Genomic DNA, 12,258 nt, shown 5'->3' with positions numbered 1-12,258 from the left:
TCTAGCAACAGGTGCAAAGGTTTCAACAAAATCAATTCCTTCTTCTTGATTATATCCCTTAGCAACCAGTCTTGCTTTATTTCTAATTATATTTCCATGCTCATCTAATTTGTTTCTAAAGACCCATTTTGTGCCAATTATTGAATAATCTTTAGGTCTTTTCACTAAGGTCCAAACATTATTTCTTTCAAATTGACTGAGTTCTTCTTGCATAGCATTAATCCAGTTATGATCATTTTCAGCTTCTTCAAAAGTTTTAGGTTCAAGTTGAGATACAAAATCACAATGATTAAGTTCATCTCTAAGTGAAGAACGTGTTTTTACCCCATGCATAGGATCTCCGATAATTAATTCCTTAGGGTGGTTGTGAACATACCTCCATTCCTTGGGTAAGTCATTTGTACCTTGAGATTGTTCTTGAATTTCTTCACCTTTCTCATTTTGTTCATCTTCTTGACCCTTGTCTTCTGGAGTTGCTGAATCTTTTAGAGTGATCTCCTTCATACCTTCTATTAGTGGATCTGCATCATCAACACCCTTATTCTTCCTTGAAGGAAGATCGTTAGATTCATCAAAGACAACATGTATGGACTCCTCAACTACTAAGGTTCTTTTGTTGAACACTCTAAATGCTTTACTAGTGGAGGAGTAGCCTAGAAGGATTGCTTCATCTGATTTTGCATCAAATTTACCAAGTTTTTCTTTGCCATTATTTAATACTAAACATCGGCAACCAAAAACATGAAAATAGGCAATATTTGGTTTTCTTCCTTTCCAAAGTTCATAGGGGGTTTTCTTTAAAAATTGTCTTATTAAAGCACGATTTAAAATGTAACATGCTGTGTTAATAGCTTCCGCCCAAAAATATTTTGGAAGGTTGCTTTCACAGAGCATGGTACGGGCCATTTCTTCTAAGGTTCTATTTTTCCTTTCAACTACCCCATTTTGTTGGGGTGTCCTAGGAGCAGAGAAGTTGTGGCCAATTCCATTTTCATCACAAAAATTTTCAAAGTCATGATTTTCAAATTCTGTTCCATGATCACTTCTAATATTTTGAATTGAAAACCCTTTTTCATTAGTGACTTTTCGATGAAATTTCGTGAAAATTTGAAAAGTTTCATTTTTGAGAGCTAAAAAGAAAACTCAAGTAAAACGAGAGTAATCATCAATTATTACAAATCCATATCGTTTTCCTCCTAGACTAGTGGTTTTAGTTGGTCCAAATAAATCCATATGTAAGAGCTCTAAAGGTCTAGAAGTTGAAATAGTGTTTTTGGATTTAAATGATATTCTAGTTTGTTTACCTAATTGGCATGCATCACAAATTCTATCCTTTTCAAAATTTAATTTTGGCAAACCGAGAACTAAATCCTTTTTGATTAATTTTGAAAGAGAATGCATGCTAATATGTGCAAGTCTACGATGCCACAGCCAACTAGTCTCATTTATTTTAGCATTTAAGGAAACTAGGCATTGCATGTCTAATTTAGTTAAATCATTCAAGTCTACCATATAAACATTGCCATGCCTATGTCCTATAAATTTAATGCCATCGTTAATAGGACTCGTCACAATGCATACAGATGATTCAAAACTTACTTTATACCCTTTATCACAGAATTGACTAATGCTAAGTAAGTTATGCTTTAAACCTTTAACAAGTAAAACATTCTCAATGTATTTGGAGGGAGTGATACCAATGTTACCTATCCCGATGATCTTTCCTTTGCCATTATCTCCAAAGGTGACCATCCTCCATCCTTAGCATCAAGCGTGATGAATTGTGATTCATCACCAGTCATGTGTCTCGAGCATCCGCTGTCAAGATACCATTTCCTGTTTCCTTCTTGGGATGCTAGACACACCTGCAAGCACAGATCAAGTTTCTGTCTTAGGTACCCAAGCTTTCTTGGGTCCTTTCAGGTTAGTCAGAATGGTTCCTTTTGGAACCCATATTTTCTTTGTGTTTGCATATTTGTTAATAAGACATGTGTATGATTTATGTCCTATTCTTCCACATTTAAAACAAGTAATATTTGTAGGCTTTTTGCTTGAATAATTTGCATAAATATCCTTCAAAAATTTTTGTTTCTTCAGGGGTTTATAACCAAGTCCAGCCTTATCATATATAGCTTTCTGATTATCAAGGATCATATTTAGCTTGTTTGAACTTAAGGTGAACTTATCTACTATAGATTTCAGTTTGTTAATTTCATCCTTAAAGTTTTGATTTTCTTGAATCAATATGAATTTTTCAATTGAAAGAATTTCAGCTTGTTTCACTAAGGACTGATTTTCCAATTTCAGCTCTTTGTTTTTCTTCCCTAGTTTCTTTAATTCATCAATTGAATCATAGAAAGCTTCATGCAATTCTTCAAAAGTAAATTCACTAGTGGATTCAGAAGTTACCTCATTTTCATGTGCCATCAGGCACAGATTGGCTTGTTCGGTTGAGGTTTCCTCGTCGGAGCTTGAGTCATCACTCGCACTCCAGGTCGCCATCATTGCCTTCTTTTTGAATTTCTTTGGACCTTTCTTCAATTGAGGACATTCGGATCTGAAATGTCCTGGCTTCTTGCACTCGTAGCATATAGGGGTTTGATCTTTCTCCTTTTCTATGCTTTGATCCCCTTTTGTAAATTTCTTTCTCATCCCCTGTTTCCTTTTTCTTAGAAACTTCTTGAATTTCCGGGTGATGAGAGCCATCTCCTCATCCTGATCTTCATCTTCAGAGTCATCTGTTTCATAATCAGGTGAAGTTGTGGATTTGAGGGCAATGGTTCTTTTCTTTTTGATTTCATCCTCTTGATGTTGCATCATGCTAAGTTCATGAGTCATCAAGGATCCAAGAAGCTCTTCTAGAGGTAGAGTGTTCAAGTCCTTTGCTTCTTGGATGGCAGTCACCTTGGCTTCCCAAGTTCTTGGCAGTGACCTGAGAATCTTCCTTACAAGTTCACTGTTAGTATAAGATTTGCCAAGACTCTTTAAACCATTGATTATATCAGTAAAACGAGTAAACATAGCAGTTATGGACTCATCATGCTCTATTTTGAACAATTCATATTTATGTACAAGCATGTTTATTTTAGACTCTTTTACTTGATTTGTTCCCTCATGGGTGACTTCTAACCTATTCCATATTTCTTTAGCAGATGCACAAGTAGAAATGCGATTAAATTCACTAGCATCTAGTGCACAATAAAAAACATTCATAGCTTTGGCATTTAATTGTGCTAATTTCTTGTCAACCTCATCCCATTCTTTCTCGGGTTTGGTTGACTCCTCACCATCTATAATCTTGGTGGGTGTGTGAGGACCATTCACTATGATACTCCACATATCATAGTCGAGTGCTTGTATGAAAATCTTTATCCGAGCTTTCCAATAGGTGTAATTAGACCCATTGAAAAGTGGAGGTCGGTTTGTTGATTGCCCCTCGGCTAGAGAAGTTCCAACATGGGTTGCCATAGATCTTTGGCTCTTTGATTGTTAGATCAAAGAAGGGCTAGAGCACTGGCTCTGATACCACTTGTTGCCCAGCTATGCAACCCAAGAGGGGGGGTGAATTGGGTTTCTAAAAATTTTAAGCCCAACAGATAACTTATGAAGAACAAAATAATGGCTTTAAATCAATATTAATTAACTAAAGCAGTATTGCAAGGATATAAATAAGATAAAGCGATAAAGCACACCACAAACACAAGGATTTATAGTGGTTCGGTGCTAACCTTGCACCTACGTCCACTCCCCAAGATCCCACTTGGGAATTTTAATCCACTATCCTTTGTATTCAACCCGAATACAAAACGTCGGAAACTCCGACACTAGCTATCCCAAGCTAGAATACAGGACGTCGGAAACTCCGACCCTAGCTATCCCAAGCTAGAACACTTGTTTCCCGGGTACAAGCCAACCCACAACACTCCGATTTCAGGTTCGGATCAACCTTTCCTTGTTTTGGAAATCCTCCAAAAACAAGAGCAAAAACTCACAAAGAGTAAGAATATTTAGAGCACAGATGAATACAAAAACAGCTCCTTAAATGAGCAAATATAACAATAAAAGCTTTACTCAAATGAAGAAACCCTTTTTCAGATTTTCTCAAGATGAATGAACGGTTGAACGCTTGAGAAGAGGTTGATTGTTGATTGAAGATCTCTTGAAAGCTTTGAACGATCTCTAGATCAAGGTTGAAACGATAGGCGTGAAGAATTCTCTCCTTGAAAGATCTTCCTTTTCTCTTTCACAATCTCTCTGGTATATTGTGGATCCTCTCTCTTTTTCTCTATGGATATTTCTTTGATCTCAGGCTTTTTCTTGCAAATTTTGGATCCTCTCTTCTGTTCTTCCCTTTTTCCTCTCTTTTCTTCTCTACATTTGATTTCACGTTTGATCCGCTATTTAATCTGCAATTTCTTTCATCATTTAAAGCATTTTGTAGCATTAGAAGCAAGAGAAAATAATTTAGGCAGATAAAGAGCCGTTAGAGGATTTTTAGGAAGCATAAATGGCAATTAAAACGGGCAAAAAAATAGCCGTTGCTGACATTTCCCGTCGCAGGGGTCGACTCATGAGTCGACTCATGCTTCAGGAGTCGACTCATGAGTCGACTTCTGTTGCAACAGACCAGAAGATCTGATTTCTGAATTTTTCGGTTCAAATCAGCAGGGGTCGACTCATGAGTCGACTCATGCCTTGTGGGTCGACTCATGAGTCGACTCACAGGTCGTGCCAAGCCAAAAAATCCAGCGTGCCATGGGAATTTTTTTCGTGCCATTCAGCTCATAGTGCCATGAGTTGACTCATGAGTCGACTCATGCACTTTAAACCTTCATAACTTCAAAAATATTAGTCCAAACACAATGAAATTTTCACCAATAGATTTCAAATCATTTGTTCTACCAAATGGTACTATCAAATCAGGATTTTAGCAAAATTACGATTTTGCCCTTGAAGAGCATAAGGACTTTTTCAATTGTTTGTATCCCTTCAATCTGCTTTGTAATCATCAAAATCAATCTAGGAGCAACAGTTAATAACGGTGGCGAAACTCGGCCGCATGACAAGGTCGGATGAAAGGGAAGGCCCCCCCCCACGACGACGTCTACGCCGAACAAGCCAAACGACAAGAAAGGGTCAACAAACGACAATATCGTGCTACGCATGGACAAGGTAACGCAAAGCGCTCTTTTTTCCATTTCCGATATGCATACTACAGGGCCAGGACGGCCAGGGAAAGAAAGACAAAACGACAAAAAGAAAGTAATTACATAAAGACAAAAGGACTCTAAGGAGGTCCTGCTCCCTCCGACCTAGGGTTATCACCTCCATCCCTCAACCAGGACTGCCTCAGGTTCTCCACTGCTTCTTCTAGTTCTTCCTTCTTCTGCAGCGTATCCTGGAGTGCCTGACGAAGATGTCGGCTCTCTGCCTCCGCTTCTCGATGCCGCTTCCGCAGAACTTCGGACTCCGCCTCTGCGTCCACGACGGCCTTCCGCTCGAGCGCCAGTTGGATTTTCACTTGTTGAAGCTCGGCTGTCTTCTCCCCAAGGGAGACAGAAATCCCTTCGACAGTGCCTCTCAGGGCTAGGAGCTCTTCGGTATCTTGGGCATTAGTAAGCTGCGCCCTAGTAACCAGCTGCCTCTGGAGATGAACAACCTCGTCCGTCGTCTGTCGGAATCTCCCTTTGTACTCTTCCACTTGCCGGTGCCAGCTGGCCCGCTGCACATCGTGGCTCATCTCAGCGTCTTGAAGCTGCTTCTGGAGGTCGGAGACCTTCTGCGACCATTTCTGCTCATCATCAACCCACGCGGAGAGCCGGGATGAGTTCCCTTCCAGCTGGCCGATCCTCCTCCTCGCAGCTGACAGCTCCACCTTAAGGGCGCTGATCCTGGCTTCTTGAGCCCAAGTTCGGTCGCTGGCGCTCTTCTTACATTCCTCGAGCTCCTTTGTGAAGTTCGCCTTCCTCCGGCTGTAATCCATGATTGCCTTCACTTGGAGACTCCTGAAGTGGGCGGCCTCAGCGGCGGCCTCGGAATGGCATTTTCTCGACTTGCGGAGCTCGCCCTCCGACTTCTTCAACTTCTTCGTCAGGTGGAGGACCTCCTTTTTCAGCCGCTGGATAGTTGACTTCAGCGGGACCCCCAGAAGCAAGGGGAGTGCTTCAGCAGGGCACTGCCATCGGAAGGTGCAAACGTCAAAGACCAACTCATTACAAGAAGAAAGGCAGAAAGGAGGAGGAGGGGGAAGGAGAGGCCATCCACAACAAGAAATTTGACTTTATTGATTAATTTTGAAGACAAACAGAAAGGAAATATGGCGACAAAATAAAGACACAAGGTCGGAGGTCTCAGACCTCAGGGGCAGGAGGTGGAGAGCTCGGTGCGGGGGGTGCGACTGCGGTGGCGGCGGATGAAGGGCCGGCCTCGTCTTCAGACTCCTCCAGAAAGCCGAGATCGAGGTCAGGGTATCTGCTGGCCACCTTCTCTCGGCAGAGCTCGAACCCCTTAGTGAACGCCTCCAGGCCGAACTGGACGTTCAGTTCCCTCATCTCCGCGGAGGCCTTGAACTCCTCCACCGCAAGGGCCCTGGCCTCCGAGACCAGAACCGGAGTTTGCTCGGCCAAATGGGCGACCTCGGCCTCCGCCTTCCTCACCGACTCCTCCAAGCTTCATCTCTCCTCCTCCCGGGCTTGTCTCTCCTCTTCCCGGACTTGCCTCTCTCTCTCCAGGGCCTCCTGGAGGGCGGCTACTTCGGCCGTCTTCGCTTGAAGGCGAGCAACCTCGGCCTGGCAGCGCTCCTCCGCCTGAAGGAGGTCCCTTCTCATGCGGCTCGATGCCTCGACGTAGGCGAAGAGTTGGTGCCCAATCTGCAAGGACGGATAGAGAATTACAACAAAGGCCGAGTGACCATGCAAATAAACATCCGCTTACCTCAAGGAAGGACCCCAAAGAGTCCCAAGCCCGTTGCTCAGGATCGGCGCGGTCGATCCTCTCCACAACATCGGACAGAATGCAGCCATCGAGCAGCCGCCTGATCAGGTCCTTGTCGTTGAAGGGGTTCTCCGATCCCCCCTCGGAGCAGACGGACTCGTCTACAGCAGCTCGGTGGCTACTCGCCCTGCGAGCCACCGATTTTCTCCTCCGCCCCGTGGCGGGCGCCTCCGTGGGGCGAACCCCCGGTGCGGGAGCCCCAGTCGGCGGGCTCCTCGAGGAGGCCTGGGGGGCCGCTGGCTCGGCATCTGAAGGAATGTCGATGGCCGGGGTCGCCTGGACGGGCGCAGCCAAGCTCGTCTCCTCCGCCCTGGCCCTCTTCGTCGATCCGGAGGCCGTCACGCCCTTCCTCTTCTGAGCTCTCATGGCCTTGACGAGCATCCGCGTAGCTTCGGCGTCCATTGCTAAAAAAAAAAAAAAAAAAAAGAAAGAGAGAAGAGAGAGAAAAGAAGAAAGAAGAAGCGACACCGATCAGTCCAGAGTCAAAAAAAAAAAAAAAGAAGAAAAGAAAGAAGAAAAAAGAAGAAAAAAGAGAAGAAAAGAGGAAGAAAAGAGCGGGAAAGGAAAAAAATAAAGAGGAGAAGAAGAAGGCAAGAAAAGAAAAGATAAATACTTGCTGGATCCTGAGGGCTCAGGTCGATGTTGAAAAGAAGCTGCTCCCTCAGAAGATTAGGAAGGGAAGGAGCGGGATAACTTAGAAGCTTCTGGGCGGCCTGGAGGTCGTCCTCTCCCAGACTGGGAGCCCGACAGACGGAATCCCTCAGAGACCCCCAAGGGGGCAGGCCCAGTTCCAGGGTCGGGCAGTAGACGAAGAGAAATTTCTCCTTCCAGTTGTGAATCGAAGAAGGGGCGCCCTTCAGCAACCCCTTCTTACCGAACTGGGGGGAGAAGTACCACCAGTCCTTCGCTGAAGGATGGCGTTTGAAGGTGTAAAAATGCTTGAACAGGGAGAGGGATGGCTGGACCTCGGCTATGTGGCAGAGAGAGAGAAACCCTATCAAAAACCTAAAGAAATTCGGGGCCACAGAGGTGAGAGAAATGTCTAAGAAGCGGAAGAAGGCGGCAACGAAGGCGGGAAGCGGAAGCCGGAGTCCGGTACGAAATGCCTCCTGATACAAACATAAATGACCAGGAGGAGGAGCGCTGGCCCGGTCAGAAGGGCCAGGTAGCTCCAGGTCGTACTCTGGAGGAACCCCGTACCGAACCCTTATCAGAAGGAGTTCATCCGGAGTCGACGAACATGGAATGGCGCCCGATGCAAAAATCGGGCGAGGCCCCACCCCGGACATGGGTTCGTCCGCAGAGACAGGGACCTGGGGGTTCGAAGCAGAAGAACTCTCAGAACTAACGGGAGCGGAAGAGTCGGAAGACATTTTGAGCAGTTTCGGAGGGAGAACCTAAAGGATCCTAAAAAGGCAGACCGAAAGGAGAACGAGACGCCTAAGGCCAACTCGGAGGGAGGTACAATAGTAATGAAGGGAGGAGAAGCCCCTAGGCGGAGAGAAGAAGGTTGGCACTAACCTATGTTGCTCTGAGGGACCTGGGGGACGAGAAACGGGAGGCGCCTACGGCTCGAGAAGACGATCACTAGAGCAAGGCTCTCGAAGAGAAGACAGACGCCAGCGGAAAATCAGAAATGGAGTAGGACACCTGAAGGGGGGAGGACGGGTTTAAATAGACCCTGGGATCCGACGCCATAATGATCGCGAATCCCCCCAGGCCAGTCCGCATCCGACGCGTGTCCCACTCCCCGTGGCAGACAGCTAAAGGCGGCTGACGGTTGGCAGAACCATAATTGCGCCGTACCTAGGCCAGTGTACCTACGGGATTTTTGAAGCATCCCCTCGTACCGCTCCAATTCGAAAAGACTCCGGCACGCGCTCATTTAATGCCAAAATATCTGGAGGCGGCAGTGCGCAGGATTCGAAGAGACGGTTCCGGCTGTACCCATCTTTCTCTATGTGTACTTCCTTCGCTTGAAATTCAAACTCGGAAGTGGGGGGACTGGTGTTGGGTATAAAATACCCACAGCCGAAATCCTCGACGGAATCGACTTCGAGCAGCATAGCTCCGCCCGGACTCCTACGGGAGCCGGGCTCCACCGCCGACATCAGCATAGCTCCGCCCGGACTCCTACGGGAGCCGGGCTCCACCGCCGACATCAGCACAGCTCCGCCCGGACTCCTACGAGAGCCGGGCTCCACCGCCGACATCAGCATAGATCCGCCCGGACTCCTACGGGAGCCGGGCTCCGCCATCGACAGCAGTACAGCTCCGCCCGGACTCCTACGGGAGCCGGGCTCCGACCTCAGTATCAGCTGCTGGTAAGCTTCGTCCGGACTCCTACGGGAGCCGGACTTCATCTTTAACTTTGATTGCAGAGGGTTCTGACTCTTACAGGAGCCAGACTCCACCCACGACCTCAACCGAAAGGAGGACCCCTCCCGGACTCCTACAGAGGCCGAACTCCGACCACTGCCGAGCCTCGATCAACAGATCCGCGCCCCCTGGCAGATCACAATAACAACCATGATCCTGCTCCACTTCCTGTGGTGGACTCCGCGCAGTTCCATCATTCCCTGACAGGCCACAGTAACCATCGCCACCCTGCTCCACTTCCTGTGGCGGATTCCGCACAGCTCCACTACCCCCTGGCAGGCCACAATAACGGCCACGAACCTGCTCCACCTCCTGCGGCGGATACCAGGCGATTCCCCCATCCACTGGCGAGTCACGACAACTGACGCTGCTCTACCCCACATAATAGATTCCGCGTGGCAAGCTGCGGTGATGGCCACGTGTCTACTCCACTATCCTTCGCAATCAATTCCTCTGACCATGGGCGGCCCACTACCAGACGGTTACAAACATCGCCATCAATCCGTTGTCTCCTCCGCCTATAAAAGGGGGACCCAGATACGTTATTCTCTAAGTTCATTTTCTTATCCCAAAACTCTGCTAAATTCTCCGTTCGAGCACTCCATTCTTGTTGAGGCAGAGAACTGACTTGAGCGTCGGAGGGTCTTGCCGGAGCAACCCCACCTCCGGTTTAGACTTCCCTTGCAGGTCCCGACGGCGACCGCGGCTTCCCCGACTCCAGCTTCTCCGGCGCAAGCAGATTTTTGCACCAACAGGTACCATACAAGAGGATATAGAGAAAATGTTCCTCATGAAAAATGAGGCTCATAGTGATGATCCCAAGACCTATGACGAGGCGATATCAGATATCGACTCCGAAAAATGGTTAGAAGCAATGAGATCAGAAATTGACTCGATACACTCAAACCAAGTCTGGACCTTGGTAGATCCACTTGAAGGTATTGTACCTATTGGGTGTAAATAGATCTTCAAGAGAAAGATAGGTGCAGATAGGAATGTAGAGACATTCAAGGCTACGCTCGTGGCGAAAGGTTATAGTCAGCATGAAGGCATTGACTATCAAGATACCTTCTCGCCCGTAGCCATGCTAAAATCCATCCATACATTGCTTACTGTTGCAACCTATTTCGATTATGAAATATGACAGATGGACATGAAAACGGCGTTCTTAAATGGACATCTTGAGGAAGATATCTATATGGAACAGCCACTTGGTTTCACATCCAGTGATGATGATCACAAGGTCTGTAAGCCGCAAAGGTCTATTTATGGACTTAAGCAAGCATCTCGGAGCTGGAATACTCATTTCAATGATGTCATCAAAATGTTTGATTTCATCAAGAATGAGGAGGAACCATGTGTGTTCAAAAAGATCAGTGGGAGCACAGTTGTCTTCCTCGTAGTGTATGTAGATGACATCCTCCTAATTGGGAATGACATTCTCATGTTGTCCTCAGTCAAAGTATGGTTGTCTAAGGAGTTCTCTATGAAAGATCTAAGAGAGGCATTCTTTATACTGGGTATTAAAGTCTATAGAGATAGACCAAATAGGATGCTGGGACTTTCACAGAAGATGTACATAGAGGAGGTGTTAAAAAGGTTTAGCATAGAAAACTCCAAAAGAGATTTAGTACCTTTTAGATATGGCATTCATCTCTCCAAGAAGATGTGCCCTAGCACACCTGAGGAGATTGAACGCATGAGCAAAATCCCTTATGCTTCGGCAATAGGGAGCCTCATGTATGCCATGCTATGTACACGACCTGATATAGCCCATGCTGTGAGTGTCACAAGCAGATATCAGTCGAATCCGGACGAAGAGCACTGGACTTCTGTGAAATGTATCCTTAAGTACTTGAGAAGGACTAAGGATATGTTTCTAGTCTTTGAGAATGGAGAACTCCAGATTCAGGGATATACAGACTCAGACTTTATGTCTGATATAGATGATCGAAAGTCGACATCTGAGAGTCTGTTCATTTGCAATGGTGGTGCAATTAGTTGGAAGAGTTTCAAGTAGACGGTGATTGCTGATTCCACCATGGAGGCAGAATATATTGCTGCATCAGAAGCTGCGAAAGAGGCATTCTGGTACAAGAAGTTTGCCATGGAGCTTGGAGTGATGTTATCGGATGCCATCCCTCTTTACTGTGACAATAATGGTGCCATAACCCTAGCTAAGGAGCCAAAGTCTCACCAGAAGTCCAAGCACATCGAGCGATGATTCTATCTGATCCGTGATTACCTCGAAAAAGGTTATGTCGAGGTTAAGAGAGTCGACTCTACAGACAATGTGGCAGACCCACTGACAAAGCCATTAGGCCAGCAGAAGATCGAAGCCCATCTTGAGAAGATGAGACTTAGATATGTAGCCAATTGGTATTAGGTCAAGTGGGAGTTTGTTAGATGTGTGCCCTAGATGCCAGATTGGCTGACACATTCCTGTACAAATCTAAGGACAAATTTATAATTTTGACTATAAATCAATAAATAGGTTATTCTTCTATCACATTGTGTACATTGTGTCAGTGATACATCCTTTGAGTTAGTAGGAATGTCAATTCATATTTTTAAGAGTTGAAAATTTAAGGCATGAATATACATAACTAACTCATAAACAGCTCCTGACCATAGGATCATCACGAGGATGGTGATCGATCCAAAAGGTTGGTGTACGATCGCTTCCTTAGGATAGATGTATCTTGAGTCTATGGTGTGAAGACACTAGAGCGAGAGTACAGGTATTCGTTGAGAACAAGAGTACTGAGCGTGACCACCTCAAGCAGTCATAAGGAAGTCTACCTTCTTGTCGATGACTAGCTCGATGCTACAGTTGTGTGTCTAGTTCTTTGACCTGAGGTGCATCGACAGTTCACCTTGAGTGTG

This window comes from Elaeis guineensis, chromosome 5 (assembly GCF_000442705.2).
Source record: "Elaeis guineensis isolate ETL-2024a chromosome 5, EG11, whole genome shotgun sequence".
NCBI classification, from domain to species: Eukaryota; Viridiplantae; Streptophyta; class Magnoliopsida; order Arecales; family Arecaceae; genus Elaeis; species Elaeis guineensis.
This window is presented reverse-complemented; position numbering follows the sequence as displayed.